Raw genomic sequence first — 18,086 nt, 5'->3', positions numbered from 1 at the left:
TGCCATTTAGTAAGTACTGACTAAATAAATTAATGACAGACTTGGGGGGAGGCAAAGAAGAACTGCATGAGAATTCATAAAAAAATATGTCAGATCAGCAAGTATTTACTGACCCTTTAGGGGTAAGACACCGTAAAATATGCAAAACGAACCAGTCGTGTCCCCTCCACTTAACTAGTTACAATCTATGATATATAACGATAGTTGTATTTATAACTGAGGTGCCTGGCAATTAGCTGTGCAAGCTCATGGTGAAATACGACTATGGACACTTGTTTCTTAAAGGAAAATATTTTAAGAAAGATACTGATCAACAGAGAGCTAACGCAGCTTCCCAGTTACTAGAGAATTTTGAGGCAAAATTTAATCAAGATGGCTGACTGCACCGCAAGTGAGACTTTCTGTACATTTCAGACACATTTCATTTTAGGAGCACTCACCACGTGTTTGCATTCTTGCCCCGTTAGAAACCGTGAAACGCAAATGACCTTTTTGTTTTCCCTTGTCCTTTGTCCCCAGCATAATAATCTCCTTAAATAATTGTAGCTTCCCGGGCAATGCGGTGTCCTGTGAACCACCCCAGACCGAGCTCCTTGCAGGGAGAGGACATCGTGCTGACACAAGGCTTATCACGCTGCCTGTACAAAACGTTTCTTGACTCCAGCTACAGAACACCTCACAAAAGGAGCAATACATATGCCAGATCATCAAAACCGCACTCCTTAAAAACTGGAAGATTTTTTTCATTATATATTTTCGTGGTTTTTAAAAGCCTCTTGGGTAAATACGGCCCCTGGCCCTGAGGTCCTCTCTCCCTCGCTCCATTTGATTGCAACTGTTCACCTTGGCGAGGAACTTCACCTGTACACGAGCATGTTCAAGAGAAAGCTTGGTGGGGGTTTCAAGGCAACATGCCGTGGCTTTCAGGCTGCAATCAGAGATTCTAGCTGTTGATTTTGCTCCTTTCCAAGCGTTTTCTTTGGTTTGGCTACTTGAATTCATTGGGGGCCTTGGATCCCTCATGAAGGGAAGTTCCCGAGGTACTGTTTGATTGCTATCTTGGTGCCCTGATGGTCTCCATTTCAGTACACAGGTCACACCTTAACAAACTTCAAAGGCCCCCCAAGGAACAGAGATTTCCCATAACCTATCTTATTACCTGAAACAGATCACGCACTTACTGCGGTGTGGAAACTTTTTGCTCTATATAGACTCAAATAAAGTTATCAAGATGCACAGAAGAGACGTGTACTCAGGTTACCCTCAAAAGGTCATGGGATTTGTTGCCCACATTAAGTAGCCCGAGTTCTTTTATCCTCTCTTCATTACACTATAGGGTCCCCTATCCACACTGCCCTCCTGACTCGTCCTCAGCAAGCAGCGAGGCCCATGGCATTCGCTGCCTCCAGGAAGAGCTGCTGTTGCAAAAAGCAAAGAAGAAGGAAGTCTCCGACTGGATCAGGTCTTGAGGTTCTAGTGTCCTCCAGCAAGAGGAATAGACATGACTCAAAATATATCAAAAACACGAAGAATCCAAATTAGCACCTGTTCCTTGACGACTACACCAAGATAACCTCAGGTTTCCCAAGGCTGCGGGAGAGAGGGGTGGTGAGTAGTGAACCAAAGGAAGGGGACATATGCAGGCCTCCAATGAGGCAGGGCTCAGAGGGACCATGAGGCAGTAGAGACATCAGGTTCCCTGGCCTTCCCTGCGGTGACTGGGAACCGGTCAGCCTCCAAAGACGGACTGGTCCCCACCCTGAACAATGCAGCTCCCTGCTCCAGAGAGCTGTGCCACCTCTCCTTTGCAAGGTTCCCCACAAAAGCCTTGCTGTGACAGCAGACAGCACATCTTCAGGGACCCTCTGGGCAAATAATGCCAAGCTACCCCATGCTTTGTCAATCCCAGTAAGTTAACCTTAGTTCTGGTAACTCTGAACACTTATGGACCCTCAAAGAAGGACAGGCAACTGTGCCCCTCCTGGAGAACAGGTGAGCTGGAAAGGCCCTGCACCAGTATGTGAATGCAACTGGGCTCAACCTTCCCCCACCCCACCCCCACCCCTATCCTCAGCACTGAGCCAAGCAGTGGTAAAACACAACATGGCGTCAGAATTCACCGGAAAGCCAGGAAGTCAGGAAACATTTGGATTCTGCCCTGCCAACTCTCAGAGACTAGAATAGCAGCTGAGACTCACTGCGACACCAGCCTTCAAGCCATCTTGTCCCCTCAGCTGGTGATTTCCACTGTTCCCCGCTCCAGGGCCCTGAGGGGGCAGATGACGCAGCTACTCTCCCTGTGGCTGGGTCCCTGGTTCACCTGCTCCTACCACCACCAACTAATTCTGGGAGTCCAGAGTTCAAGCTACTCACGTGAGAGAGCCAGCTGGTTAGCTCGTGTGGAGCGGCTAGACTAAGCCCTCAGGCCACATCCCTGATAGGCCACAGGCCAGCCTACGAGCTGGCTGCCACTGGATAGGGGACCAAGCACTGGCCAAATCCGTAAGGCCAAACACAGAAGAGGGACTTGAGTATTCTGGAGACTTCACAACAAGGGACACAGTAACTGGCAAGTACTTCACATGCCAGGCCAGGAAAGGACATTGGGATGGGAAGACTATTTATTATCATTTGCAGTTTCTGGCTGCCAAATTACAGGGGACATCAGTGGACCAATGTCACAAAACTCATTACTGGCTGAGTTAGAACTAGAATCTGGTTCTCTCCCTATCGCAGAAGTCAAGCTATAGAATATGAATATAAATTGAGGGGCATGCACACCACTTTCCATGTTGCCAAAATTTCAACATCTTTTTTTCTGATGCATCCAGGTAGAAATGGAGAACCATGCACAACACTATAGAGACGACTAAAGATCCCAAACAAAGCAGAGAGTGCGCTGAGGAATAAAGGCTGAGTTGCCTGGATTGGAAGATTCCTCAATCATCTTCAACACAGCCAGCAGCATCTCTGTCCCACAGGATGGGAAGGAGAATGGAGAGGCCACCAAAATCACTAGTGAGCATTTGAGGCTCCACGTGCTGAGTGTCAGGGGCCCTCGGACTGACATCTCCATGCAGTGCTGTGTTGGGCTGCCCTTCCTGTGTTGGTGAAAGACTGGTTACAGTCATGCCCAAGAATAGTAGTTTAGGGGCACCTGGGTGGCTCAGTGAGTTAAGCGTCTGCCTTCGGCTCAGGTCATGATCCTGGGGTCCAGGGATCAAGTCCCGCATCGGGCTCCCTGCTCAGTGGGGAGTCTGCCTCTCCCTCTCCCTCTGCCCCTCCCCCTTGCTCCTTTTCTCTTTTACTTGCTCACTTCCTCTCTCACAAATAAATAAAATCTTCTTTTTAAAAAAGGGATATTGATTTGAATTATTCAAGATGTTTTACAAGCATTTCTGTGATAACCATATGTCCACGTATCCCATAACCAGGCATTCTGTAAAACCACGCTAAAAATAACAGGGCTTTGAGGGAAAATAGTGTTGAGGACATCGAGACAAAATCTATGGAACTTTGTCACTGAAGACCTAACAAAAAGACTACCAACCTTCATAAATACATGGACACAGTTAACTTGCCGCTGACATTAGCACCCAGCACCATAGTCAATGGATTATCTGTGGTCTGAAACCTGAAACCCTAGTTTCCTCCCTTCAGATCTAAGTCCCTCAAGCCATGTGCTTCCAGTAGAGACCAGTTTCATCAAAACTAAAAATAAGATCCTTTATTTTAATACAGTAGGAAATGTCTTTTTAGCTTCTTTCTCTGTGCTGGTGACCTCCTCAGATGGCTGAACACAGTGAAGAGTTAGCCATCCTTGAACCCCCATGCCAGACATTACTAGCACTAAAGGAGGTCGGTTCTATAAGATTTTTGGATTTTTTTCTTGAGGTCTTCATGTCTGGCCAAAGATTTCTCTTTGTAAGAAAACTTGCTTCTAATTATTTCCAAACGTTAATGTGCTTGGGAAAATTCTGTGCAAATCCCCATGACTGCTGCATTCTACTGACATCCTTTCTGTTTACCAATTGTGTTTCAGCCAATTCACATTAAATAAACATGCACTGTAACAGAAGAGTCTATAGTGCTTTAATTGTCCTGTTTTTTAGGATAGAGGAAGCTATTAGAGCAATGCCATTTTTGCTGGCATGTTGGCATTTCTGTTATCAGTTGGAAATAGAAACCACAAATTATAGATAAGCAGCAATAGCTGAAAGCACATTTAAGAAAGTCAAAGTTACCCTCACTTTTTGGGAGGTGAGTTTGGTATTACTGAGCTGAATGATTCAACAGAAGCAAATGGTAAATGGTGGTGTCAAAAATAGAGCAAGGAGTAGAATAGAATTATCCTTTCATGCTCTCTATCAGGGTAGGCATTAGGTCTCTCAAATGAAAACCAGAGCTGAAATCCTTGAAAACTAACAATCAGATATGCAAGTAAAATTTAGATCAAGGAATAAGCATACCTAGAACTTTCATCTCATTAAAATAAAGCGACAAGGAAGAGAGAGGTGGTAGGAGATGAGGTCACCTGGGTTCTCACAGACATACGAACACTGATGATAAGTACCGGAGAGGAGAACTCTCAAAGGAATAATGTTCTCGTCATGACTTCCAAGTTATTTAATGCCGTGTCCTTGTTCCTTGTAAAATAATCTCCACACTCTCATGCTCCACAACCCAGCATGGGACTTCCTGCCCGAGGGCAACGCATCAGACACACTTAGATCCACAACATGTGGGGACCCTTCCCTCACGTACTATCTCAGCACCAAGGAGAGTTCCAAGTCAATCTGGAGATGAGGTCATTTTTCCATGCTTCTCTTCTGAGCAACTAAGGGAAATCTGGTCCAGCTGACTCCTCATCCAGCTTTTGTTGTATGTGTACTCCAGACAGATTCCAACTGCACATTCCAATGAGTTATTTTGTTCCCCTCCCCAATGAGACAGGCCCATTCCTGCCTCATTTCATCAGAACCCCTTGTTCTAGAATTTGTTCCAGACCTAACATCGGCTATAAATTTTTAAGAATTAAATTTAGGGAACAATGGGGCTCCTGGGTGGCTCAGTCAGTTGGGTGTCCGAACCCATGATCTCAGGGTCCTGGGAGGAACCCCACATAGGGCTCTGTGCTCAGCACGGAAACTGAAATTCACTGCCACTCCCTCTTCCTCTGCCACTTCCCCACTTGTGCACACTTCCAGGCACTCTCTCTCTCTCTCTCTCAAATAAATAAATAAATAAAATCTTTAAAAAACTTTAGGGAACGATGAAAAAATGAAAGTGTAACTGAGAATGGAAACGATGGTGACCCACTAGGCCTTGTGTGTTTGTGCATGCATATGTAAAATCAAAGTCACTCCTCCACTCATTATAGCCATTCTATGGGTATAAAGCCCTTTCTCCTCTAACAACTTGGAAACTGAGATATTAAATATGCCCAGGTAAATTTTTTTCCTCAGCTGAAGACCTGAGTGCTGGAATTAAAATACAAACACATCCACATTGGTCTTCCACTGTACTTGAATCTGCTCCTATTTCTCCGTAAGACTTGTTTTTTTCCTCCCCTCAAAAAGAGAACCAGAAATAAAATAAGGGCATAAGAGAAAATGAGCTATGATTTAGGTTGCCTTTTTTCTTCTTTCATTTCAAAAGAATGATCTGGAACAAGGAATACTTTTGTGAGGGAAAACAGATGATCCTCTAAGAGGGCTGCACAATATGTGAGCATTATTGATTTTTCTTCCTAAGTCATTTCGGCGATACAATCTTGAGCCGAGTGACCATCGATAGTAAATGATTTCCAGCCAGACACTCAATTGTCAGACCTGCTTCTCTCAAAGGTTTAGCACTTCTGGTGAAAATACGTACATGGATTTTGAAGGACGAGTAGTATGTGATAGAAGATGTAAACTCCAGAGGATTTTTACTTATTATAATAAGCCCTATAGCCAGAATTAACAAAGGAGCATGTGAAAGAAAGGGAGCCAAAATTCCTGCTCGGTCTTTTTATTCCTGTATTTTTACTCAAGGCTTGAGAAGTTACATTGACTACATCTATTGCTTCCTAAACCTCAAAGCCAAAGTGAGACAACATTAAATCACCCAGGATGCAGATTGCTCATGTCAAAGGACCCTAAATAAGACAAAACTTTAATGCCTTAAGGAGAAGCCAGCCTCCTTAAAAGGTCAGCAGTGTCATGACGCATGGGCAATAGGGCCCAAGGGACTTTTTTTTTTTTTTTTTTTTTTTATTTTACAATCCCTGGTGAGCCCCCTCTACAGCTCTAACTTCAACCATATTCAAACCGAAGTCCTAGGAGAATTCAAGACCATTGGTTCTCTTGAACTGTATAAAATGTTGATGACTTAACCACAAAATTCACATTTCAACACAGCTCTTCAATCAAACAACCCAAGCCTTCAGGTTCAATTCATAATCTTCCAACCATACATAGATTCTCTCCCTCTCCCCACCCTCCCTCTTATTACCTCCATTCTTAGGGCCAAGATGATTCCGGACAGGCTCATGTAAGTCCTTGGAAAATCAGAATGCCACTGGATTGCACTGGATTGATCTAATGAAAAAGAACATTCAACAAAGATAAAAATGTGGACACTCTAAGAACACACTGTAAGGTTCTAGTGGGTTCTCCCAAGATCTGCTGGGCAAAGAGTAGCATGTAAATGTTCAAAGTAGGAGAAATGTAATCGCAGGAGTGAGGGTCGGGGAAGCAGGGCCGAACTTACCACAATGTACCTGCACTGTCATTGTCCCTGAAAAACCCAGGGCTTTGTGTCACCTGCAGAAATGGCATTGCCATAGGTTCATGGGCTCGTGGGTTTGGCCAACCAGGTGGCCAGGCTTTATCTTTGTTTCTTGAAAGGCAAGTCTGCTCGCCAAGTGGATATTCATTAGATCTGCCAGTTCCAAACAACTCATCATCTGATATCCAGCTGATCAATTTAAATTACCACTAACGTCACTATAATTGCTTCTCTAATTACAATGATGCTGCAAGACTCTGGAAATTGTCTTGGCTTCTTCAGCACTTACTATAGCATGAACCACCCAAATGCCAACTGTGGGACTCTGTCCCCCCAAAAGAGAGGCCTGTGGAGAATAAAGACGAAGTAGAAACAACAAATGGGAGGACCTTTCTAAACTCAAGGATTAGTGGCATTTGGAAGGTCTGTTTTTCTCATATCAGAAACAGAGAAGAGTTAAAACCAGGGTGGGCAATTCGTCGTGTCCTGCAGGGGGGTTTCAGGAAGGACAAAGCTACTTGGCTGGAATGGGGGACAACACAACAGGAGGGGTGCTCGGGGCCCCAGGCCATAGGTTACCTCCTGCTTCCATTTGGGCTAACTGTCACACAGTAGCTTAAGGGTCCTTGCCAGTCTTCACTGCAGCCTGTGAACTATTATCTCCTAGTTTCCATTAGAAACAATAAATCGTCGCTCAAATTCTTTTACTTTCCTTTGCCTCTCTTTCTCAGACGGCATCTCCATCAGCTTGACAGCAAGCAGAAAGTATGGTGGTAAGAGGGAGACACCAGCACGGACCTTTTAAGTCACCTCTGGGCTGGATCGCAAGGCACGCAGGGTAGGAGCATCTAGAAAATGTGCCATCAATAAACAGCAGCCAGTTCACCTGCCCCTTGGGGCCAAGTTCCCCATGACCTGGCTTCACCTCTTCCCTTTTCTCCTCCTACACAAAGGTGTCTGGGGGAAGGCAGTCTTGGCCATTTAAAAGTTCGTTTTCCAGAGTTTGTGCCAGACATGTCTTTCTGATTGCCTGTGGGCCTCAAGAAGCAAATGTTACAACCACTGAGGTCCTTCAGCTTGTTTCTCAAGTGAATCAAGAGCCGATCTCTCAGTCCACCGGGTAACATTCCCGTTGATTCCTTTGTACATCGTTCAGGCCCATAAATCACTCCAGCAGCGGCTCCTCCTCGCAGGAGATGTAAGGAAATGATACTGTTTTATGCGAGTAATTAATCCTGTAGCAGATGTGAAGTCTCCAAGACTGCCACCATTAGCACACTGACAGGCTTCCGAACGCATATTCCGACCCTGGTTAGTAATGATTTTAATATGCTAATACTACGTTACCCATCAACAAGACACATTCAGGCCTTAAGTTTTATATAAGTGCCATTATTTGCAGAGGCTTTTCGGAGAAGACTAGTGATGAGGTTTTTATATTCTTAATGCTGCTGTTGAATAAACAGTGGCCAATTAACATACCAGCTGGAAGTACACCATTCCTCAGTTCTCGTTTGGCCTGTAATATCCAACATTTGTAAAGTGAAGAAAATAATTCAGATTGAAACTAATGGCCACTGGGGGAAGAGAAAACAGGAGTTCTGTGGGGGATTACTTGCCTAGAGATGTAGCTTTTGGTCCTGGAAATGACAAAAATGACAAATAATGCTACAAAAGAAAATGGAAAAAAAAATACTGGCTGCATTGAATAATTTAACAAGATTTCCTAAAAATGCATAGCTGGAGTGCGCACCGTCCCGGCCCTGCCCCGTGGCTGCGTGGGGGGTGATCCCTGGATGAGCGTGTGTCGTGAGAGCAGCTATGTACCCAGAGCCGACATTCTGAAATGCATTTTATTATTTTCCCCTAGCTTAGGCAAGGTAATAATCCCTAGATAGTCCCGGCACCTTCTGTCTACCTTTCTTGTTGTCACATTTTCTCCTTAAATTGCGATAGTACAATAATAAATTGCTATCCGCGGTAAACGTGCTTCATCATAATTTTGCTACATTTGGAATTCGGAAAATGGCCACGGTCATTGACAGGCAGTCTGTAAAACTAACAGCAGCTACGGTGTTGCTGCGGGAACGAGCTCAAGGTCAAAGCCTCTGTGTTGGAAAGGATAAAGCCTGGGCTCTCCGAGAAGAGCGTTTTTTAGTGTTGCCTGTTTAACTTGATAAGAGAAAAGGACGCCTGTCACAATACAGATTTTGTAACAAGAAGTTATTTCCTAAAGAAAACATTCTAATCAAGCAATCTGGGCCAGCACTGGCCTGTGGGTTGAAACAGAATGCCAAACATGGAGTGTGGGGGGATGGATTCCAGCACGTTCCCCTGGCTGCGGTCAGCCATCACTCTTCGTTTTATGCCAGCATTGAGAAGCAAGAGTTTTACCAGAAACTTCTCTTGAGTCCAATGTACTGACTACCGCAGAGAGGGTTTTGTTTGTTTGGATCAGTCAGCTATGTTATGTGAATAACACGACCCTGCAGACCCATCATTTAGACCACAGGACCATGCTCGGGCACGATGCAAATAACCTTGGTCATATCCCCCACGAAAGCAGCTAGGAGACAGTGTCCCTCGGGGGACAGAATCCCCTTCTGCAGTCACCTAGAAGACCCTTCTTTCTCTCACCTCTCTGTCCTTTGTGCTCTGGTCCAATGAAAAGGTGTGAACACTGTACGAGTGTCTAGGAGTTCATTCCTGAGCGGTCTCTAACCTTACTTAATCCTCGGAAGGCCCCTATGAGATAGAAATCGTTTTCTCATTTCGGATGAGCCAAAGCAAGGATAATTAAATTGTTCCTGGCCCTGAGATTCAAATCCAGTTTTGTCTGGCTCCAAATTCTGCTTTCCTCACTTCCACTTCTCTTCCTCCCAATCCCGACCCAATTCCCTGGGAATTGTTCTTTACACTCCAGGATGATAAAATCATCACTCCCTTGGAGAATGGCAACTTTCCACTAACAATGTACAAGCTTCTACCAACGGACAGGTTCACCTTACAGAATATATCCGAAAGAGTCCATTTACATGGAAAGCTTCACTGGTATCATCAAGAGTGCAAAACTACAGCCAAGTCAAATGTTTGCCTTTTCTCACTCTGTTCTTAATATTTTTTCTCGTGAACCAGCGAGACAGGAGATGTCAGTCTAATGAGATAACAAGGTGCCTTCCCCACAAACGGATGTAAATCTTCCAAACAAATTTATCAGGTTTAGTGCCTTAACTATAAGCATACCTCCAAGACCGAACTACTGCTAAATGTTCTGCACCCAGAAGGAAATAATATGCCTGAATAATGGTGAATTAGAACTGCATTAGACCCTATACACAGTTAATTCACGCCTTTTAAAAGTCTTTCCATTTCATCGCTCTCATGTAGATACCGGGGGCTTATGTGAGACCCGCAGCCCTCTTCCTTGATCAGTCTGGAAAAAGCAGGCATCCTTGTCTTTCCATTCCCCGGTCTTTACAAATGTATAGTCATGATTCCACTCTGTTATTTTAAATTCTCTCAATCATTCTCTCCATAGCAAACTCACATTTTCATAATATGTTGCTTCTGTAATTCAACAAATAATTCTTTTGCATCTGCAACGCACAAGGCAGGATGTCAGGCTTACGGTCATAAACAAGCTGACAAAATGCTTTCCTTGCTCTTGTAAAGCTTATATTCTAGATCAGGGGTCAGTTTTGGTTTTTTTTTTTGGTACAGGGCAAGGTAGTAAATATTTTGTGAGTCACTGAGTCCCCCTGGCAACGACTCTGGTTTGGCACTGCGGTACAAACACAGCCATGGACAGCAAGTATGTTACTGAGCATAGCCGTGTCTCAGGAAAAGGCGACTTACAAACACAGGCAGTGGTCCAGACTTGGCCTGTTGGTCAGAGCTTACCAGTCCCTGTTCCACAAGATGCCATGTTGTTACCATTCTTGCTTTTCATTATATGTCCTGTTCAAGTAAACATACTATTATTTTTAACTAGACTTTTTAGTCTTGTATAATTACAGATTGACATTAAGTTGTAAGAAATAATACAAAGTGGGGGATGGGGCAAATGGGTGAAGGGGGACAAAGGGTACCTAGCTTCACTTATAAGATAAATGAGGGGCGCCTGGGTAGCTCATTCGGTTGAGTATCCAACTCTTGGTTTGGGATCAAGTCATGATCTCATGGGTCATGAGATGGAGCTCCGTGTGGGGCTTGGTGCTCAGAGGGGAGCCTGCTTGAAGATTCTCTCCCTGTGCCCCTGCCCCCACTCTCGAGCTCTCACTCTCTAAAAAAAAATAAATCAATCTAAAAAAATAAGAAGTAAAAAACAAATAAGACCAATAAGGTCTAGGGATATTATACCCAGCAGGGTGACTATATTTAACAATCCTGTACTGTATATTTGAAAGTTACTAAAGAGTAAAAATGAGAAGCGTTCACCCCACACATATAACATGACAACTGTGTAAGGTGAAATGCTAACTAACTTTATTCTGGTCATCATTTAGCCAGATATACATGTATCAAATCATCACATGATACAAAACTTATACAGTGTTACATCGTAAAAGATAAACTGGGGCATAGTAAACCTTTTAAAGTTTATTTGAGCAAAAAGCTATTTCAATTGGGCAGCACCAAACCATAAAGTGGTCAGGAGCTCTCCATCAGCAGGAGCTGGGAAAAAGACTTTTATAGAGAAGACGTGAAAGCAAAGCCGGAGAATTATCTGATTGGCTAGAGTGTAAATGGTAGCATTATTTGGGAAAGCCTAGTTGGCTTTTTGCAGCAAGTTGTCTTTTGATTTCAATTTCTTTATCTTGAGGCATTATAGGCTTAGGTTTTCGTTTGCTTATGTAAGCTACTAAGGTATTAAAGCCATCTCAGTCTAATGGCCTCCTTGTTTGATGAATCTAATAGTAATATGTCAATTATATTTCATTAAGGCCAAAAAAAAAAAATAATTGCTTTTTGGGGCATTTGGCTGGCTCAGTCAGAAAAGCATGTGATTTAATCTCAGGGTCGTGAATTCAAGTCCTGTATTAGGGGTGGAGATTACTTAAATAAATACAACTTTTAAAAATTGCTTTTTTAGTAAAAAGAAATAATACAGAGAAATCCCATTCATCCTTTACCCAGTCCCCCCCCATGATAACATCTTCAAAAACTAGAGTACAAAGTCACAAGCAAAATATTGACAGTGATGTAGTCAAAATACAGAACATTTTCATCACCTCAAGAATCCCATGTCCTGCCATTTTATAGCCTCGCCCACTTTGTGCCCCCAGCCTCCTTCTTATACTCTGGGACCCCTAATCTGCTCTCCATTCCTCTCCATTCCTTCTCACCTCCTTGACTTTCAAGGTTACGAATAAAATGTTCTTCTCTGTTACCACAGCACAGAGAGTCACATCTTACTCAGTAGATTCTCCTTTTTTTTTAAGATCTTATTTGAGAGAGAGAGAGTGAGTGAGAAAGAGAGAGAGAGAGCATAAGCTGGGGGAGAGGCAGAGGGACAAGCAGACTCCCCGCTGAGCAGGGAGCCTGACACGGGGCTTGATCCCAGGACCCTGAGATCATGACCTGAGCCAAAGGCAGCCGCTTAACTAACTAAGCCACTCAGATGCCCCTCAGCAGTTAGATTCTAAAGCTAGTAAACAAGTTGAATATTGCATATAATCAAATGTATCCTTAGCAGATTTTAAAAAGGCACCCCTTTGTAGATACGCACACTCACTCTAAATACAATAGAGCCCACAAGTCCTTCAGTGGTAGACCAGATGGCTTCCTCTTTGTTCAGGCAATTAAAGAGGCTGTTTTTGCATATCCAGGATTATGTCGCTGAATCACTAGAATTTCATTCAGCACTTCCAGAAAAGAATCATGGGGAAACTGAAGCCACCAAGAAAACAACATTTCAGCTTCTTATCTAAAGGTCTCACGTCCTTTGAGTGGAACATCCTTCTCTGTCCCCCTCTGTGTCTCCTTTTGTTCCCTAATGCCAAGCATATATTAATAGCAAATAATATTAACGCCTCCGATTATCACTCAGGGTTTTACAGTACAATCCACTCTCTTGGTAAAGTTCCTCTAACTCGGTAGAAATAACCAAACTACTGCCTACTTCTGGGCTAGTTCCACATACTGGGTTATGCTTCAGCGAGATGGTCTCTTAGAACTGCATCTGTTCTTAAAAAAATAAAAACACCCTTTTTCCTTTAGTAGACACTATATAGCTTCAGTATTATAATTTTGGATGCAGTGCATGAAGACTTCTTATCTAAAATTGGATATTTGTTTTGTACATTAAGGAGAGCATTAAGTCTGATTTTTTTTCTTTCATGCAGAAAAGACTGCAAACATCTATAAAAAGAATCAATTTTCTCCAATACTAAGGGCTTTGTTGTCTTCTTGTGACTTTCAAAGAGCTTGGCTAATGTAAACCAAATCAGGTTTAAAACAAAACAAAACAAAAAAGGTAGGCATTATTCCAAGGGAGTGCTCTGGCATGGCAAGTTTTCACCTAGAGAGAATTTTTACAGTCAAGTTACAACGGTCTTAAAATGGGGTTATAATGGAAAACACCAGTAGACAAACAGTAGTCACTTCAGAAGTTCCCTTTAATAGGATAAGCATTGGCTGCTTTTCTTTCCTGAGAAATATTTGGAATACCTAAATGTGTTCACCTTTTTTCAGCCGCGCACCTTCTAAATAATTTCCCAGGAAAAGTGGAGGTCTGTGACTAGAAGAGCAGCATGGGCTGTCTGGAATGTTCCCCCCGATTTCTGCAGTAAGCGCGTGCCCTCCCCATCTGTCACTCTTAACATGAAAGAGACTTGATTTAACTCCCGCCCGGCTGCACGCCCTTGCGTGGTTATGAAATGGAAGCTTATATTCAATGCAGGAGCTTGACGCTGAGAGCCTCACACGATTCACAGCTCTCCCCGGAGGGAGTGAAGCCCTCGCTCCTTAGCCTTTGCCGTGCACCATGGCTGTGCCTCTATTTGAACACATATTTCACGCTGCCTTGTAGAATCATTTGTGGTGTGCGTGCTCGTTTTTCCAACCAGATTCCCCGCTCTCAGGCATATTGCTCCCCGCAGCATCTAGGGCCGAGTCTGGCCTGGGGTGAGTACTCAGAAAGTGTGTGTGAGCCTGAATGTGTGCCGAAAAGCTATGCATACCGCTGGGAGTGAACCGGATCTAGCGTATGGGAGTTTGGCAATACAGAGGACTGGGGACACACTGATTCTAGATAGACGACAACACCTTTTCTCTGTAGTAGGGGAAGCGTGTAAGGGAATTCTAGAAGAGGGCAAAAAAGGTCAAAATGAAGCCAGAGGGGTGAACAATCAGAACAGAAATCTGGAGTCTACCTGAGGGTAAATTTCAACACTAGTACAGGGCTTGGGTGGCTAAGTTTTGTGAATGCTACCATCTGGGGGGGGGGGCGGAATCTGGGAGCCATGCATTAGCCTACATCCTCCAAAAATGCCAGTGAGGTGTCTGTCTGTCAAGTCAGTGGCACCCCAGCCCCAGCTCCAAGAAGTACCAAACACAAATCCTCTCTGAAAAAAGTATCCCTAATTTAGGCTCATACAATCCCTGGAGATTAACCAGAACTAACAGTATCTCATAACAATAACAACAACAACAACAAAAAAAATCACCAGACACAAGGAAATAAGCAGCTACAAACGAATTCAGCAGAAACACAAACCCATGGATACAATGGCTTGATAGTTTCAATATTAGAATAATACTAAGAGAATAGAAAATACATATGAAATCACTGAATAGGTAATTTTTTAGAATGAGCCAGCAACAAGAGACTTAACAAAATTATCAGGAAGATTTAAATAAGAATCAAACCAAACTTGCAGAAATAAAAGAGAGAAGCATTTAAATTTCAAACTCAATCGAAATACTGAGCGGCAGAGTGTATAGAATGGAAGAAAAAATTAGGGAACTGTGGTCAATATTTAAAAGTCACAAAGCAGCGCACAGAGGGTGAAGCAGGAGGGTCAAACAGGAAGGTTACAAAATCATCCAAGTGCATTCTCAGAAGAGGACAGTGTTCAAGAGGACAATGTCTGATGGCTTTCCATAACTGACGAAAAGCAAACATCTTCAGAGAGAGGATGCAAAACTCGTATCAAATAGCACAGAAAGTGGGGCGCCTGGGTGGCTCAGTCGTTAAGCGTCTGCCTTCGGCTCAGGGCGTGATCCCAGCATTCTGGGATCGAGCCCCACATCAGGCTCCTCCACTGGGAGCCTGCTTCGTCCTCTCCCACTCCCCCTGCTTGTGTTCCCTCTCTCGCTGGCTGTCTCTCTGTCAAATAAATAAATGAAATTAAAAAAAAAAAAACAAATAGCACAGAAAGAAACAAACTCACACCTTGACATATTGCAGTCAACAAGCAAAATGCCAAAGACAAAATAAAAGATCCCAAAGTATACAGAATATAAGACAAATCACCTACAGAGAAACGATTAGATGTATAGCAAGATTCTCCACAGCAGTCATGAAGGCTGGAAGGCAGTGGAAGAACGCCATCGAAACACGAAGGACAACAGAGATCAGGCAAACCGGTGTCCCCAGCAAAATGCGCTTAACAAATAAGGATGAAAGAAGCACGTGTTTAAAGAAGTAAGTACAGGGGGCGCCTGGGTGGCTCAGTCATGAAGCGTCTGCCTTCAGCTCAGGGTGTGATCCCAGAGTCCTGGGACCGAGCCCCACATCAGGCTCCTCTGCTGGGAGCCTGCTTCTTCCTCTCCCACTCCCCCTGCTTGTGTTCCCTCTCTTGTTGGCTGTCTCTCTCTCTGTCTAATAAATAAATAAAATCTTTAAAAAATAATAATAATAAAATAAAGAAGTACGAAGAGAGTGCACTCAGGAGACCTTCACTAAAGGAAGATGTATTTTAGGAAATGGAAAAAGCTGCCCCATACAGAAGATCTAAGATGTGAGAAGAAAATGAAAAATAAAACTGGAATATATGTAAATCTAAACAAATATCATATAAAATGATAATGATGCTTACATCTGAAATAATGGCCAAAAGATAACAAGAATTTCTAAGTTCCTGTAGTGCTTGGAAAAGCATTTATGTAAGACTGATGTTGGACTCTGTTGAGATACATATACATGGTAAAATTTCAAGTGTAACCTCTAAAAAACTACACACAGTCCATATCCTCCAAGCAAATGGAAGGGAAAAAAGAGAGATGAAAATAAACGAATAAACTCAATTTGGAGAGAGAAAAGTCAAGATATAGGAAAACTACAAAGTAATATGATAGACATTAATCCAATTGATGAGTAAAACTAAACGTAAATGAATATGATTTTTCAACTAAGGAGGAGAGATTATCAGACTGCCTAGATGCTATTCACAAAACAGCGTTTTAAAATGAGGTCATGGGCGGCGCCTGGGTGTCTCAGTTGTTACGCAGTCAGCTCTTGGTTGCAGCTCAGGTCGTGATCTTGTGGGTCATGGGATCCGGCCCTTAGTCGGGCTCGTGCTGAGCCGGGAGTCTGCTCCAGGGTCTCTCCCTCTGCCTCCGCCCCTCCTCCCTCTCATACACTCCCTCCCTCTCTCTAAAATAAATAAAAATTTTTGAAAAAAGAATCAAAGTTGACAAAGTTGAAAATAAAAGGAGAAAAATATATGAGGTCAACATGAACCAAAGAAAGCAAAATGAGATGTATTAATACAGAAAGAAGGGCTCAAGAAATACATATTTTTGTAACAAAGGGTGTCATTGTGGTAAAAAGGTTCATGGCAACAGAAATAGGTAAAATTCCAAAAATCACCTGTACCAAACAGAACTCAAAATATATCCAACAACGAAATGATTAAACCGCAGATGAAAATTAACAAATCCACCATCACAAGGGAGCACTTCAGTACGTGTATCTCACTTACTGAAAGGTTAAGTTGACAAAAACCCGGTAATTATATGACCTTTAAATCCACAATCAAATACTTGCCTTAAAGGATATAAGCAGAATGTGTACCTAACAACTTGAGAATATACAGTCCTCCCAAGCACACATGAAACATTTACCAACGAATGACCGCCCAGAAACCATAAAAAAAAAAGCACCAACAAATTTCCAATTTAACCGTAACACAATCACGTTAGAAATGACTAAGGTAGGAATGTTAGACTTTTCTCTAAACTCCTGGAAACATAAAACGGACTTCTAAATAACTCAGGGTTCAAAAAAATTCTAATGGATATTTTCAAATACGTACATATAAATGATAACTTCTGGAAAGCAAGCAGCAGAAGAGAAACAGAACCACGCACTAGAAATTTGGAGAACGTAGCTGCCACACATATAACCAAAAAGGGACTGGTGGTCAGAATGTATCAAGAAGGGCTGCTCATCAGTAAAGTAAGCACCCAAATGGAAAAAGTCGATAAAGACACCGAGAAGTGTTTTAGAGAAGAGGAAAAAAGATTCTCAAATAAACTCATGCAAAGAAGTTCAGCCTCGTTCACAATCAGGGAAATGCCGAAACACAATGAGATACCATTTTGTATCCACTGGATTAGCAGAAATTAAAAGACTTGATAATACCAAACATTTGCGACAGTATGGAAAAAGAATCTACCACTCAACCAACCAAAGTATGAATTATCAGTACTTCGGAATAAATTCTTGCATTATTTTGTAAAGTTGAGCTTGCAACCCAAACTGACAGTGGCAGGCACGAGCTGAAGAACGTCGTGCGTATGAGACATGCACAGGATCATTCGGAACAGAAGGACTGTAGCAGAAACTGAGAAACAGACCAAACTGGTAGGAAGGATGTGGATAAATAAAGTGTTTTAACTCAACAGTGAAATGACACTACTATAAAAATGAACGGACTCTATGCGCAAGAGCACGGATGAATTTTAGAAACATGCCGAGTGAAAAAGAGGACATCAAGTCTGAAGAAAATTATTCAGTTCAAATAAAATCGAAGATAAAGCATACAACTCTTGATCTCGGGGTTAGGAGTTCAAACCCCACATTGGGTATAGAGCTTACTTACAAACACACACACACACACACACACACACACACCAGGGAGGCTTGGAATTGGGGAAGAAAGGTTAGTAATTTTTTTTTTTTTTAAGATTTTATTTATTTGACAGAGAGACATATAGTGAGAGAGGAAACACCAGCAGGGGGAGTGGGAGAGAGAGAAGCAGGCTTCCCACTGAGCAGGGAGCCCGACGTGGGGCTGGATCCCAGGACCCTGGGATCATGACCTGAGCCGAAGGCAGACGCTTAATGACTAAGCCACCCGGGCACCTTG

The 18,086-nt window shown here is 43.0% G+C and overlaps 1 long non-coding RNA gene across 3 annotated transcripts in view; it reads right to left on the bottom strand.

The window, feature by feature from the left end:
• Positions 1-18,086, bottom strand: part of LOC103670536 — a 306,993-nt gene that overhangs the window by 225,925 nt on the left and 62,982 nt on the right. For all 3 annotated transcript variants that reach the window (XR_005832552.1, XR_005832550.1, XR_005832551.1), the window contains exon 2: positions 6,496-6,581. This is a non-coding gene — a long non-coding RNA (uncharacterized LOC103670536). The remainder of the gene's footprint in view (positions 1-6,495; positions 6,582-18,086) is intronic.

The sequence above is a fragment of the Ursus maritimus genome, unplaced genomic scaffold, assembly GCF_017311325.1.
Source record: "Ursus maritimus isolate PB19 unplaced genomic scaffold, ASM1731132v1 scaffold_5, whole genome shotgun sequence".
In the NCBI taxonomy this organism is placed as follows: Eukaryota; Metazoa; Chordata; class Mammalia; order Carnivora; family Ursidae; genus Ursus; species Ursus maritimus.
Note: the sequence above shows the minus strand (reverse complement) of the source record. Positions and strands in the feature narration are given on the sequence as shown.